The sequence below is a fragment of the Cavia porcellus genome, unplaced genomic scaffold (genome assembly GCF_034190915.1).
Source record: "Cavia porcellus strain 051 isolate PalLab524CR breed Dunkin Hartley unplaced genomic scaffold, mCavPor4.1 scaffold_21, whole genome shotgun sequence".
In the NCBI taxonomy this organism is placed as follows: domain Eukaryota; kingdom Metazoa; phylum Chordata; class Mammalia; order Rodentia; family Caviidae; genus Cavia; species Cavia porcellus.
In genome coordinates this window covers 9,829,100-9,845,139 of record NW_026947504.1, presented here as the reverse complement: position 1 = coordinate 9,845,139, position 16,040 = coordinate 9,829,100, and the positions used below count along the sequence as shown (strand labels likewise).

Genomic DNA, 16,040 nt, shown 5'->3' with positions numbered 1-16,040 from the left:
TCACATATACTAGGCAAACACTCTACCACTGAGCTGCATCCCCAGCTCCATCACCATCACTTCGGAGGGCTGTTATTTTTAATGACCAGGTAGTTGTGTGTAATGAGCATTAATTTTATTTCTCACTCCTTTCCTCTCAATACTGGATAAAGTTTCTCTCTTTCACTCCCTTTCTCTCTCCCTCCCCAATTTTTCCAATTTGAATTTTCTCTTTCTGTTTTACTTTCTCTTTCTCTTCTGTTTTGCTCTCATCTGACTCTTACAAGCTGAGTAGGGCCATCTTGGTGTCTGCTCTGCATCTGTGTAGGATAGTGGCAGGAGGAAAGCTGTGCTCGGGCTCCGACCAAGGCGGAGGCAAGAGGCCCCTGAGACGGAGGCGCTGGGGTAAAGGAATGGCACGTGTGTGCATGGGTTCCAGTTAATTCAGTAAATACTCAGGAACTCTACTTGCAATGAAGATTTCAGAGATATAGGCCCCCTGGGGAAGGAAGGAATTTTGTTTGGGACCCATTCAGCTTGAAGTGGCCAGATCAGCTAGATGTTACATACATATATATTAAAAAATCAATTCTTACTCAAGCTCATAAAGAAATCATTAATGAATATGCAGTGACCCACAGAATTGCTGTAACAGTCAGAGAATCAAGGTTGACAGGGAACAAGCACCACGCTCATCCCGCACCTGCTGAGAGAGGCTTGCTGGTATCACTTGAACAGACTCTGAGGCTCACAGACCTGACCTGGGGCCTCTGCTGCCACAACACCAAGAACTTGGATGTAGTCACCCTTCACGAGAGATCCCTACACTGAGAAACGTGGGGTGGCCGTGAAGAAGAACACATGTCTGCTGCAATGTTTTCAAAAGGACTGGAAGAAGGACAAGTAATGACAGCTCCCACTTTGGAACACCTAACAGTGTGTCACGTACCATACCACATACTCAACATGCTTTGTAGTATTTAAGCTACACGGGAAAGCACCCAAGAGGCTGAGGCAAGAGGAGCACTTTGAGTTTGAAGGCAACCTGGGCCACAAGGTGAGTTCAAGGCCAGCCTGAACTGCAGTGTGAAACTGTTTCCAAAAGACAAACATTAATTAATTAAAATAAAATAAATTATGCTGTAAGTACGAAAGGAGCATAGTGAAGAGATCTAGGGAAAACAGAACAGTTTCTAGGTTGCTCAATTGTACCAGTCTGCAAGGACTAAACAGTTTCCCAGTAAACAGAAGTTTCTGGTTTAAAACTGGGGAAATCTCTGATAAATTGGGGAAGTCTGGCAATTTAGGCTGGTCAGACCAACCTGCCTCCAAATTCTAACCTGTCGCCTGGGGAAGGATAATCTAACTTCTTTTGAACCTCACTGTCTCCATTTATAAAATGGGTTTAACCAAAGTACCTCCCTTTCAGGATTGCTGTGGAGGATTAGAGGAGTTGTAGCCTCTAGGCCCTACTGGGCCTAGAGTGGGCCAGGTTTCAACCAGACAGAGTGACCTCCTAATACGAGAAGCATTGCATGTAGTCCTCGGGAGGATACCTTCAGCATGGAGCCTAAACTAACTTAGACAAGACACTTGCGATCTTTTTCTAGTAATATTTCATGCAACCATTGCTATCAGTTCCCCATGTCTGGAGCACAAAAGTAGCTACAGCAGTGGTGTGATCCAATAAAACTTCATTCGGAAAGCAGGCACCTGGACTATGAGTCATAGTTCATCAGCCCCCAATTGGGCCAAAGGCTCTTCCTGCCTCACCCTAACAATGGTGGAAAGAAAGGCTCAAAGGGATCAAACTAATTCCAAGGAACATAAGTACACACCCCAGAATAGCAAAGTCCAACAGTAATTGGACAGATGAAAAAAAAAAAAAAAACCCTCTATTCTATATGGAATTCACAATATTCAGATCCAAAGTTATCAGGACTACGAAGAAAATATAACCTATAACGGTGATGGCAAAGCCTTTAGAGCTTTCAATAATACAAACAAGCCTCTGTGGCATGCGTGCCATAGATTCACCACCACTGCCCTAAAATAAAGAGAAAAATCAGTCTAAAGGAACAGACCCAGAAATTTCACAGATGATAGAATGAGCACAGATACTAACAGTATTGTAACTATGCATGGTGCATAAAATTAAGGAAAGTGTAAGCATGTGAGAGAGAGACATGGAAGAGGGGAAAACACTGTAAATCAACTTAAATAGAAAATAAACTGGGTGGGATTAGGAGTAGATTAGACATTGCAGAAAAAAGAGTAGAGTTAAAAGACACAGCAGTGGAAGCCACATAAGATAAACTATTGACAGAAGAAAATGAGCAGAGAACACGTCAGGGAACAATGGGCCAGTACTAAGCAAAATAATACACATCCAATTGACATCAGAAAAAACGAATAAAGGAGTAGAGGTAGAAATTATATCTGAAGAAATAATGGCCAAAAGTTTCCCAAATCTAATAAAAACTAAAAGCCCAGAGAAACAATATGGTTAAGAAATCTCAACAAAGAAGACCACACCAAAGAAGATGCTATAGTCACTTATAGTAACTAGTGATAAGTAGGAAACTTCTAACGCAGCCAGAGAAAAAGGACAAAGAGGAATAAAAATTGGCAGCAGACATCTTGTGCATTTCAGAGAACAGGTACATCTTTATAAGGTACTGAGAAAAGAAGAAAGCTGTTCACCTAGAGTTCTTTCTTAGCCAACAAGCAGACTTTCCAAAAACAGAGGTAGATAAAGACACTTTCAAACTCAGAAAGAGTCCGTCACACACAGACAATCTCTAGTAGAAGAGTTAAAGAGCACTTTAGGCTGAAGGCTACCGATAACAAGTGAAATTTCAACCTATAGAATGGAATAAAGAATGTGGCAGGGGGGCTGGGGATTTAGCTCAGCGGCATAAGCCTGCCTTGCAAACAGGCAGTCGTGAGTTCAATCCCCGGTACCAATAATAAAGAAAAAGACAAAAAAAAAAAAAAAAAAAGAAATCAAGAATGAGGCAGGGCGGAAATATATATGTAAATAAACTCTCCTCCACTTAAAAATAATCTCTTTAAAAGAGAAGTGAGGGTTCCAAGGAAAAACTGCAACAATGTCTAGAGGGTTTATAGGGCATGAGAAATAAAAGGAATGTCAACAACAGTACAAAGGTCAGGAAAGGGAAGGGGTAGAAACAGAGTGTGGCAGCGTCAGTAATGACAGGCTAGTGCTTCAAGAAAGTCTGAGACTAATTAAAGCTGTATACTGTGAACCTCTAAAACATTAAGACTTTGGCTAATTAAATAAATAAAGAAGATAAAACATAATCATATTTACCACAAATGGCCAAAGGATCTTTTTGAGGTGTTAGAAATATTCTAAAAGTGGATTATTGTGATGGTTGTATAACTATGTAACTATACTAAAAATCATCAAGTTACATACTTACAGTAGGTGAGTTATGTGGTATGCAAATTATATCCCCAATAATGTTGCTAAAATAATGAAATTATGACAAAAATTCCAAACTAATGCAGAAAAAAAGAACAACAAAACACAAATGGAATAAATAAAAAGTAAATAACAAGATGATAGATATAACCACATATTAAAAAAGAGAGAGACATAAACAATCTTGGTTTAAAAAATTTAAAAGAGTACACTACCTGATCTCTGGAACTCATAAAACAACAGAATGAGCATAAAAATAGACTTACAGATGAGTGGAACAGAATAGACTTCAGAAATAGATACAAGTATTCATGGTCATTTGATTTTTAACCAAATTGCCAAGGCAGCTCAATAAGGAAAGAACCATCTTGTGAACAAATAGTGCTGAGGTACTGGACCAGCCGTAAGCTCAGACAGACAAAAAGTCTGACCTCATACCACAAACAAATTTAACTCAAAATTAATCACAGACTTACATTAAAAGCTAAGAATACACTGTCCTTAGAAAAACACGACACGATCTAAGTAAACTTGGGTTAGGAAAATCTTCTTTTACATAGGATATGAAGGCTAAAAATGTATTATACTTCATCAAAATTAAACAGTTTTGCTCTTCAAAGGACACCATCAAAAAATAAAAACTAAGCTACGTATAGAGGAAAAAACTTTTTATAACGATCTTTGGGGAAAGATGGATACAGAATATATACAATGGGATAATAATCACTTTCTAAAAATGCGATCCCACCATCTGCCATAACACAGGTATTGTACAAGAGATTATTATGCTAACTGAAATAAGCGAGTCCCAGAAAAACAAATATTGCATGGTCTCATTTATATGTAAACCTAAAAACAACAACAAAGTCAAATAGAAGAAAAAAGTAGTAATAGGGAAAATGTAGCTCAGAGGTTACAAAGCAGCAAGTACACAGATGGATGAGTCTAATGTAAAACATAAAAACTGCAATTAATAAATTGTTTTTGAGGTTCCTGCTAAATGAGATTTTAGCTGCTCTTACCTTTAAAACAAAGATAACTATATGATCTAATGAACATGAGTTTGTGTCATTCTAGTAACCATTTACTGCCTAAATGAATCTTACAGCATCATGTGCTCCTCAACATGCACAATAAAATTGATTTTTAAAAAGATGTATTCGGAACAAGAACTCTTACAGCTGATTTATGTAAAGCGTCTATTAAAGTAGATAAAAGACATTTCATCAAAGAGCAGATACTGATGGCAAACAAGCACAATGAGCTACCACTGCATACTCCCTTGAAAAACTAAATAAAAAAGACTGATGTTATTAAGTGCTGGCAAGGATATGGGAGCACCTGGAACTCTCAGATACTGTCAAAGAAGCGCCATGGTTCAGGCAACGTACAAAACAGATTAGTAGCTTTTTCTAATCAAGTTAAATATACATATATGACCCAGGTATTTATCCAAGAGAAATAAAAACATTTATCTATAAAACTGACAAATCAGTGCTGATAACAGCTTTAGTCATAATCTTTACGTGTCTATCAACAGGTAAATTAATAAGCATCATGGTATTCTTATATAGTGGATTACACTGAAGCATTAAAATTACTGAACTATCAATACATGCTGCCACCTAAGTAAATTCCATACCATACTAGGTGAAAAAAGTTACACATACACATACACATATCCGTAGACATGTAAAACTACCTACCATGTGATTTAACCTGTATGAAATTCTAGAAAAGGCAAAACTATAGTACAAAAAGATCACAAAGGGAGCTGGGGAATTTAGCTCAGTGGCTCAAGCATTTGCCTGCTAAGTGTGAGGTCATGAGTTCAATCCCCAATACCAAAAAAGGAACAAAAAATCACAAGGGGTCAGAAGTAAAGGCAAAGAAGGGCTGGCATTTAGCTCAGTGGCATAAGTGCCTGCCTGGCAAGTGCAAGGCTGTGAGTTCAAACCCTGGTACACACAAAATAAGTAAAGGCAAGGGATTAATTGTAAAGAAAGACAGATGTTTGGGAGCTATGCGAATGCTCTATATTATGATTGTAGCAGTGATTGTAATACTTTAGATATTTGTCTAAACTCATTGCATAAAACACTTAAAATTGATTCTATTGATTTTTAGCTACATTTCAAGAAAGCTGACAAAAAATAAAGCATATGGAAATCAAGAATCACACTAAAGTGGTATGCATGCATGAGATTATCTCTAGGAAAAATATTCCAACTCCTATATTTAAATAATCTTTTAAAATATTTATCGTGGCTTATATTTTATAGCATACCTACTATACTCATACATTAGCATATATATAATGTAGAAAGGAATATTCAAACGTTGAGATACACACTCAGTTTTTCTCATTGATAGGGATGAATTGGTTAAGATGTCTGGAGACTGCAGAGTTGCTTAGTCAGTCTAGAGGAGCAACTTCGGCATGAGACTGCACCAAGAGTCAAGAAGGGAGATGACACACGAATGTCTCTTTCCCCATGTTTGGTGGAAAGAAAAGGTCCAGCTACAGGAACGCTGGAGAGGTGATCGATCATCAAGACCAATTATTGTACGCAGCTTTAAAGGAAAGATTCTGGGGGGGAAAAAAAAACCAGGCTGATAATATATAGCACGGGAAAGGAAACATTGCAAGGAGATCCTCAGAGTTTACGGAGCCAGTGCTGCTGAGGTCTCAGTGAAGAGCCTTCGGGAAGCCTGAGAGAGACTTGTGAGTTGATGGTATCACATTTAAGAAGATAGGGAAGATGGGGAGTTGTCTTTGGAATAACTAGTCTGAAAATAATATTCGGAATGACTAGATTCCCACATACTTGTGAAGACAGCTACATTTCCACCATGCAGGTATTTTATGCACCAGCACCTGCTGCAGTAGCATTTCCAAATCTGGTCTCCAGTGGGTGGCAGAAGACAAGGGCTTACTCTCAGCACTGTCTCTTTACGCAGACTCTAGGCCTAACCAGCAAAAGGTGACAAAGACCTAAGTGGAAACTGGGGAAGAACTCATTTCTCTATCTCTGGCCCCCTTTGTAATTCATCTCCACCACCCACAGGGTCTAGGACCAGGATTCCCACGTGGCCTCAAAAACTAATTTTGGTCCTGCTGGTCAGCGCTAACCTGGGTGTGGTGGGCGTGTGGGTGGGACCACCAGGAAGTAAAGGAAGTGGGATTGGTGAATCAGGTAGGGGCCTGACTCACCCAAGACCATGGGAAGGGGAACTGTGGGGCTGGTGGAGCCATCTCTGAGCAGCACCAGGACCCCAAGGGGCATCATTAGTGGTTGCAAATGCTTGCCTAGCACTTCTCACAGGATGGCCATAGGACCTGCCCACATGCCACTTGGGCAATTATGTCCTATTTACCCTCCTGCAGATTCACTGAATTAACAGTAGATTTCCAGGCTTGACCTCTCTGAGCACAGCAGGCCTGAGGTTATGCAGTATTTGTGCCTTAAAGGTGCACTTCTTCCCCTCTTCCCTTACTCCACAGGGGTGGGGGGCACAGAACACTGGGAAGCACAGAGGCAGGGCTCTGACAGCCTTCCCCTCCTGGTTATCAACTACCGTGCATTCTCTTAGGAGAAACACAGACCTCCTCTACGGCTGGTGTGGCTGTGGCGCAGGGGTTGCTACTGTCTCTCCAGCAATTCCACTTCTTTTGCTATGTGGAAATATTTCTCCTTTGCTCCGTAGTCAGTGAGGTCTGAGTGGTGACAACTCTACCCCAGCCCCTCTATTGGTCTATGAGAAAATAGCTGTGACTGCTTTAACACCAGATCTGTGGCCCACAAAATCTCAATGGGAGCCAGTTGTGAGAGGTCTGTAAGACTCTTAGGAAGAGAGATCACTCTTTTCTGCTCATGAGAGAGCGCACCAGATGTCGGCCAAAATTTACTGGCAGTTTTGTTTTTTTTTTAAATGAAATTAAATGCCCTTTATGTCCAAAACTGTGCCATCTGTCTCTATTATATCATGTAATCCTCACATGAAATCTGTGTCTTACAAATTCTGTTAAGTTTGAAGGTGTAACTATGAAACCAGCCTTCCTGGGTTTGAATTCTGGCTCCAGACTTGCTGGTTGTACAAAATTTAACATTTTGTACCTCAATTTTCTCATCTAATATCAAATGGAGCTAATAATAGTACCTACCTCACAGGTTGTTATGAAGACCAGTGGGTTTATATACGTTAGAGCACTTAGAAGCTGGTACAGTGGCACATGCCTATAATTCTAGCTACTTGGGAAGCTGAGGTTGGAGGATTATTTGAGTCCTGCTTAGGAAACATAGAAAAGTCCTGTTTCAAAAAAGGGGGAAATTAGAGGAATTCTAATGGTGCTGGACATGTAGCTCAGTAGTAGAACAATTGCTTAGCATGCATGAGGTCCTGGGTTCAATCCCCAGCATGATAGATAAATAACGGAAACTAAGCCATGGAAATATTAAGAGACTTGTGTATGGCAGTAGACCTGTAAGGATGTACCAGAGAACTAAAGCAGGGCCATTTCTGGCTCCAGAGACTTTGTTCTTGACCATCACAGAATACTTTTGTGGCCTTGGCAACCCTAAGGAAGAGTTCGTCTGAAAACAGAAAGCTAAGACACAGCAAAGCAGAGCTTAGAGATGTAGACAATAAGATAGAGTCCTAAGGAACTGTCTGAGCCCCTTGTGCCAACCATGGCAAAAGTCAAATCTACTCCTGGAGCTTTCAACAATCTTATCAATAAATTTTCTTCCATCCTAATCCAGTTTCAATCGGGGTATCTGCCCCTTACAGCTAAAAGTCTTTGCAGAGTTGATCAATACAGCAATTCAAATCTCAGCTCCCAGAATGTTCTTACATTCTGAGTTTGACTTGTTAAAGGAGAATAGCTTAGAAGAATCCACTCTAGGCTTCCTGAAACAAAACTGTTCATTTCTTTGCTCATTCTTTCACTTAATTCAATCACTCTTATGTTTCAAAATATTCGGGGTGGGCCAAGCCTAAGGCATTGCTACACGGAAGCACAAGGCAGATTCTTACTGTCACAGCAGTCAAGGCCAACTCCAGCCCCAAGCGGAATCGCGGGTCTCCTATCTGTCAGAACACAAGTCTCTGGGATCTTAAAATATGTGTCAGATCCTTCCCAAACACTGCACATTCGCTGCTGCAGCCCGAACTCCAGCTTGTCTTTAAATGGAAGAGGTAATGGGGAATTTCTGCATGGACTAAATTATTCATCTCCATCGAACCACAGCAGCAGCATCAATCTTCATCTCTAGACACAGTCTGCCCAGATCAAAATATTCGATTGAGGTCTAAACAGGAAATGCAGATATAAAATGGGTGACTTTAGAATGCCAGGGTAAAGCTCTCTACCACCAAGGTGGTTTTCTGTTTGTTTTGGTTATTTTTTTTTTTTCAACAGATATAGTTATGGAGAACCCTCAAGGGCTGAGTATACTTTTGATTTTTACATCACAAATGTCATAGAAAATATACAGTGAAAACCCCAATGATTCCTTAGCGAGTTCATTGCTCTCTCTCTCTCATTTTCTTTGATTCCCTTGCCTCCTCTCCACATCCTTTGAACTTCTAAAAAGACACTTTGAAGGCATGTCATAAAGCAGTTTTTCATTCATGCCCCTCTCTTTGATGATCTTGCTATTTGTCTGAACTGCAGCGTCCACAGGATGTCAGGCCGGGAGAGCTGAAAGCCAATACTGCCAAGTAAGGGCCGAGTGAGGAAGAGCCTGAGCTGTGTTTGTCAATGAAGAGGAAGGCGAGTGGAGGAAGGGATGCACCCGCAGAGACCCAGGCAGAATTTCTGTCTTTCTTACATGTTGCATCCTTCACAGCAGCAACTCCTGAAGCAGCTGATGGTCCAGAGCCCACTCCACAGCCTGGGGAATGTTTTGCTCAGATGCTTTCTTCCTCCTCTGACCTCAAACAGGACCACTCTCTGCTCACCCTCAGCCTCCAGCCACAACCCGCTCCAGCTCAGTGAGCAGCATTACTGGTTTGATGGCTCCAACCTCCCATTTTGTCCTGGTTAAAGATCCATTCTCTTCAGTGTTGACATGAGCCCTATGAGTACAGAAGACACAGAGACTGTGCTACAGAGAAAGGAGGACATCCAGACACACACCTCTTTTGCCTGTTGAATATATGGTTGAAATCAAGACTTCTTACTAATGGCTCTTAAGAAGGCTAAGTTACTAGGAAAGGTTCAATAGCCTCAAAGTAGTAATGTGGCTCCCTCAGCCTGGGCTTGCGAGCTTTGGCAGCAAGGCAGATACTAGCCTTCCCTGAGCCTGAACCCTGCAGACTTGAGGGCAACATATCATTCTGCTATGGAAGAGACTGTGAGGGCCAGGGATGAGGAGGAACCCATGACTCCAGAGGATGTGGTGTCAGTGGGAAAGCAGATTTGTCTGCTAATATATATTTAGTGAGAGACTCCTGCTAAGTCCTGATTCCATAACCATGTACAAAATAGACAAGGTCTTTGTCCTGAGCTAAGAGTTTATGTAAAACAGTTGACTCTTGCATGCATAGTGATAAACTGAGATATCTGTCTTGAAGAAGAAATAATGGGTATTATTGTAACACAGGTACACAATTTGACCACGGGGTCAAACTACCTGGAGATCCAGGAAGTCCCTCCAAAAGGGGACATGGACACTGAGACTTGAAGGGGAGAGGAAGCTAAGTAGGCAGAGAATGGCAAAGAGTATTTGACACAAAAGGAATGGCATATAAAACGGCCTAGCTTAGAAGAAGCCAGGTTGGAAGGGTCAGCACGGGAAGCAAGGGACCAGTTAGAAGTAAAGCTCAAAATGCATTCTGAGCCCTACAACTTGCTAAGTGAGTTGCTGAGCACCAGGAATACATCAAGGAACAGAGTGCCCTCCTGGAGCCCACCCCAGATGTTAACCTAGTCAGCACCAGATGCTAAACAGGGAAGCCAATGGTTCAAGCTGCATGCTACAATAAGGGAAGGGACTCATACACACATGGAAAGAGCCACAGCAAGGGCTTCCGGAGAGGAGTAATGCCTGTTCCTTTTCTGCTGGAAGGATGCCAGCCCCGGCTACCATAGGACCACAGCAGAGGCCTGAGCCTCCGGGTCAGATAAGCAGGAGACCCACGGTCCATGCTGAGAATTCTGGCTCCCACAGCCAGGGCCCTGGGTGACTGGCAGCTTTTCCAAGGACCAGCCAGAGCTCTCAAGAGCACTCTGGCACCTAGCACACTGACAGGGTGGGGCTCCTGTTTTGTTTTGTTTTAAGGTTTTTGCTTAATAGGGATTGAACCTTAGAAACGCTGAGCTATATGCTGGGGATTTAGCTCAGTGGCACAAGTATCTGCCTGGCAAGCATGAGGTAGTGAGTTCAATCCCCAATTCCAAAAAAAAAAAAAAAGAAAAGAAATGCTGAGTTACAAACTGAGCATTTAAAAACAGGATTTCATCAGATTTTCTGATGAAAAACTATCATATGATTTTTCTTATATGAGAAGCCCAAAGTATAAATAATTTAAAGGCAAAATAACAGATAGCAGATAATAGGGAGATAGACCTTTTACAGATGGAAAGGGTTGGGCAAAGTAAGGAGAAAGGACTATCATAAGAATATATTATGGGGCTGGAGATTTAGCTCAGCAGGCATAAGTGCCTGCCTGGCAAGTGTGAGGTTGTGAGTTCGATCCCCAGTACCACAAAAAAATTTAAAATAAAATAAAAAAATTAATGGAGAAACAAGATTCTTAAAAAAAAAAAAGAATATATTATGTATCACACATGTATAGTATAAAGAAAAAGAAAAAAACGTCAAAATAAATAAAATACAAAGTTTCATTAATTTGCCTGGGCTGGCCTCATACTTGCAAATCCTCCTGTCTCGGCTTCTTGAATATTTAGAATTACAAGTGTAAAACACCTATAAAGACCATTAAGGGCATAGAATTTTTGAATCAATCAATACTGACTCTTAGCCCCAGCACTGCCACTCACCAGCCTAGAACTCAACTTCTGTGCCCACAGTGTCTTGTTAAGTCTAAATGTCCTCACCAGGACCTTTACTGCAGGGTAGTGTTCAGGGCTGAAAGTCAGGGTATGTGATATGCTGGGTGTCCTGCATGGCCCAGGACAGCTACTGTGGCAGTCAGCACTGTGATATCAACCACCTCCCTGAATGGCGGGGCACGCTTTAGCATAACTTTCATAAATCACAGAATTACAAGTCAGGCAAGTCAGCGCCCTTCAATACGCTTTCCCCTGTATTCACACATTGCCAGGGAAACCAAGGCACAGCTCAGCCTCTAGCCCGGCATAACCCCAGCACTTCAAAGTCAGGAATGTTCATTTCTGAGAACAGTGAGGCAACCACAGGAAGCACACTGCAGAGGAGAACAACTGGCTGAATGAGTCCCACAGGAATTACTCGGAAATATCTTCCATTCAGAAAGACTTTGTGAATTTTCCATTGCAAATATTTAATATCGAATTGGGTTCTCTCTTCCGCCTCTGTCAGTGGAGTGCTCAAAATAATTTTAATATTAGCCTGAGCCAAGTAAAATTAGGAAAATAAATCTGCAACATTTCCTTCCCCTTCTCCTGCCTCTCCCTGCCACAACACATCCCAAAGCCAAAATTCAATGATTTGAAATTTTCAGCAGCTCAAGAGCACCGCAGCAAAGCAATGGCCTTGAAAAAAGGATGACCTGGCTCACACGCTGGCCCCAGACTTTATAAATGGCATGATTTTAAGCTCATACAATGCTCTTTAACTCTCAGTTTCCTGTTCCACAAGTTGGGAGGAGACAAGCACTTACTTCACCGAGTTCCTAGGAGAACTCCATGAAATTACACACCGAGTGCATGCCGAAACTTGCCCAGGTAAAGGAAGGTTCAGTGCTGCTATTTCCACTCTCCATCAGAGTCCCACCTCTGGGTCACTCAGAGAGGACTTGGGTCCGTCTGGGCCAATCCCCAGAGCCGGCACCAGTACACCAAGCAAAACACATCCTAGCCTGAAGCAGGATATGAAGGCTTGGCATCCTCTTGGGAGAGTCAAGATAGAAGGATAGATCTGTGTGAAAATTAAACATAGTCAGACCACACAGATACCGACAGAACTGTCTACCTTGATTCTCATGGAGTCCAATGCCTCTGTCAGAGTGAGCAGCACCTTTGGGTCCTGGGCATCTACAGTGTATTCAAGGACCTCACCGAATTCTTCTTTGCTTCCTTCACCCTTTTTTCTTTACACAACAGACACTGCCAACTCCTGGGATCCATGGAGCTTCATCTTGGAAAAAGACTAACTATGATGTCACAAATTCATCAAAATTCAATGAAGGAAATAAAGTATGTGATGAGATAGAGTGACTCAGATGGGGTGGTCAGGGGAGGCTGCCCCAGGGCGGTGAGAGTCAACCCACGGCTGCCTCATCTCATGCAGCAGACCCTCTTGCTCATTCTCTACTTGCAGCACAAAACTCAGACATCCTGAAGAAGTATTTGAACCACACAAAGGAAAATGAAATTCGTTACCCATGTAAAAGCACAGGACTGACAGTATCGGGGAGCCAATGACCTCCTACAAAGGTCCCTAACGTATTACAAGAAACACAGGGCTCTGGTTTTTGGCACCCAAAACCACTAAGTGACAAAACGCAATCATAAAGGCAATAAATGTTTTGTGAGGATGCCCTCTGCACCAGGCAGAGGCAACACGCTTCCTGCACCATCCCCATGGCAGTGGGCATGTGGAGATGATTCTTCTTAGTATCCACACTTTACTCATGGGGAATCCCAAGCTCAAGGAATTTAAGCAGCCTACCATAACACAGCTCATACCAGGTAGGCTGAGGCTCTAATACTAGGCACTATATGTGCATGTTCTGCACGTTTAAATAGATGTGACGCTGCCTTTCCAGAACTTTGGACTAGTAAGACAAATGTGCAAATTTATCATAAAATATCACTGCCACTGTACAAGAGAGGTTTGAGGGGTGATGACAGCAGAGAAGGGGGGCACAGAAGACCATCTAAGGTAAACAGCCAGTAGATCAAAGAGGATTAGCCAAGTGCAGAGAGGGTCATCAGTGTGCCAAGGATCATGAGCACCAGACACAATGACCCTGGAGAACCCGACAGAAAGCAGGAGGTAAGATGACAGAGGCAGGCTTACAGATGAGGCTCAGGAGGTCACTGGGGGAGAAAGCACGAGAGGGACAGAAGCCAGGCTGCAAAACCATGAGCAGTCATCCCAACTCCACGGCAGGCAGAGGTGCAGCTTAGGAACGGAGTCTAGAGATTCATCAGTGGCTTGGGGGAAGAGGGCAGGTGATGTAGAAACAGTGATCACAGTTCAGGTAAAGGGTAAGAAAAGATAGAAGGAAAAATAAAACCACAGGGAGGAATTCAAGAGAGACAGCAGAAGGAGGCAGGAAGGACCCCACTAATGCCGAGGGGTCAAGGGAGAGAGCGGAGGCTCAGCTGGAGAAGAGGGCCCTGGGAGGGCTTGTTTGGGGGCTGCGACAGAGTCAGTGTGAGCACACAACAGGCAGCACTGCAGGTCTGACAGGTCTTGGGGCCTGGGCAGGGCACCTTGATGTGCCCCAGAAACCGGTGCTATCCTGCCCATTTCATGTTCAGTGAGGTGGAATCATTTGGCCACTCATACGCTTGTGCATGGAGGACTGAGGCCCAAATCTAGGCCTCTCCTGCAGCTATTCTTGGGGTTTCAATCCTTCCCTCATTGATACCCATGGCCTTATGTGCTGCCATCTAAAAAGGGAAGGCTTTCAGATGACCCTTCAATGACTGCTAATTAACAACCCTTGGATAAAGCAAAACCACAAACAATTCTGGCTCAACCTACAAACTGTTTTGAAATGTGAACTGGCCAACAATTAGAAGTTTGCTTTTACCTTTTGTGTTTTGGGTGTTTTGTTTGGGGCTGAGAATAGAACTGTGTTAGACCGGTGTCGCGAGGAAGACTCCAAGGGCCTCGCTCTCATGTAAAAACAATGGGGTTTTTATTATTTCGTGTACACGGGGTCCTCCAAACAGGTGGAAACGGAGAACCCTGAGTTGGGGCAAGGCTGGTGTTTTTAAGGATGAAAACCGCAAAGCAAGCAAGCATTGTTACAGAAGCCAATCATAGCAGTTAGAGCAGAACAGTTGGTGATTTGTCCATTTGTGATTGGTCAGATCATGAGGGGCGACCAGTGGGTCAGAGTTGATTAACTGTCTTGTTTTGCACAGCTTATTTTTAGGTCACCTAGCTCCTGTGTGGCTTGGTTCTGACATACTTCCCAATCTTGATTAGCATAGTCAGCAGACTTTATCTCTGAGTTTCCTGACATAATTACCTTACTTTAGCACCACAACCTTTCTATTTGTAGAGGGCAACAATGGTTAACATATCAATTGGGTAAGATTTTACAATTCTTTACAGAAGAGAGCATTGATTAACATATCAATCTTTTACCCAGGGAAAAAGGAAGACACACATTTACAGTTACAGGTATTACTATGATATAAACGAAGCTATTTCTGTGAAGAATGTACAATCTAATACAATCTGATGCAATTAACACAATTTGTGACGGGGCTACCAGATAGGGAAGACCCAGGATGTCAGGAGCTAGTACCTCAGGCCTTTGTTTTATGGCCTTTAGGAAGTTAAAACTTAACCTAGTTGGATTTGAAGGGAGAAGGGGAGGGGAAGCAGCAGATGGAACGAGCTTTCTTCGTCTCTTCAACTGAAAACCAGAAGGGTTTACACACAAATCCAGATACCTGGCTTCTCTCTACACAGCAGATCACTGCCGGGTGTAGTGGTAGGCCCCTGGAATCCCAGCTCCTTGGGTAGTTAAGTCAGGAAGCCCGTCTGAGTCCAGGACTTCAGGGCCAACAACATACAGAGGTCCTGTCTCAGAAAACAAAAACAGAAGTAGATTATCTGGCAATATTGAGCCTGTGTCATGTGGCAGAAACTGCCTTGAGTTGAAAAGCAGTGGCCCTCTTAGGTGAATGCACGCTTTGTAGTTCACCATAGTCCCGTCGCCAAAACACCAAACAACCAAAATAGAAACTACGATGTGTAACCACCCAGGAAGTCTCTTCTTCAAAGCCAGACCTTATTTTTGCTTTGGGGGCAACAAGAATTAGTGGACACCAGGCTTAACTAGAGTCTAGCTTTCAGCTAACAGGGAGCCCTCCCTTCTGGGCCTTGAAGCACTTGGTCTCCGGTCTCTAAGTACTGCTATTTCACTCTTATGGGAAGGGCTAATAGCTACTCACCGTTGGATTCCACTTTGGGACCACCCAGGGACAGTGTCTTCCTCTACAGCCCCACGCCTGAATAACCCACCCGCTGCCACCCAGATTCTAAATTGTAATTCCAAAAGCTTGCCTGCAGGACATCCCAGGGACTTGAGGACACACAAATGGATCGCCTACCACCATTTGCAAACAAACACAATCCAAGTGGGACAGAGCTCATCTGAGACTGGCACAGGTCCTCAGTGAAATGGGATATTCTTTCAGAGCAGAGTCCTAACAAAAAGCTGAGAAGAAAACTGATTTCCCTCCCTCGCTGAGGTT

The 16,040-nt window shown here is 42.7% G+C and overlaps 1 long non-coding RNA gene across 15 annotated transcripts in view; it reads right to left on the bottom strand.

The window, feature by feature from the left end:
• LOC101787993 (uncharacterized) overlaps positions 1-16,040 on the bottom strand; it is a 260,957-nt gene that overhangs the window by 131,874 nt on the left and 113,043 nt on the right. For 12 of the 15 annotated variants that reach the window (XR_010041635.1, XR_010041634.1, XR_010041632.1 and 9 more), the window contains exon 5: positions 15,234-15,363. The exons of the other annotated variants lie outside the window; for them this stretch is intronic. This is a non-coding gene — a long non-coding RNA (uncharacterized LOC101787993). The remainder of the gene's footprint in view (positions 1-15,233; positions 15,364-16,040) is intronic. 15 annotated transcript variants of the gene reach the window in all.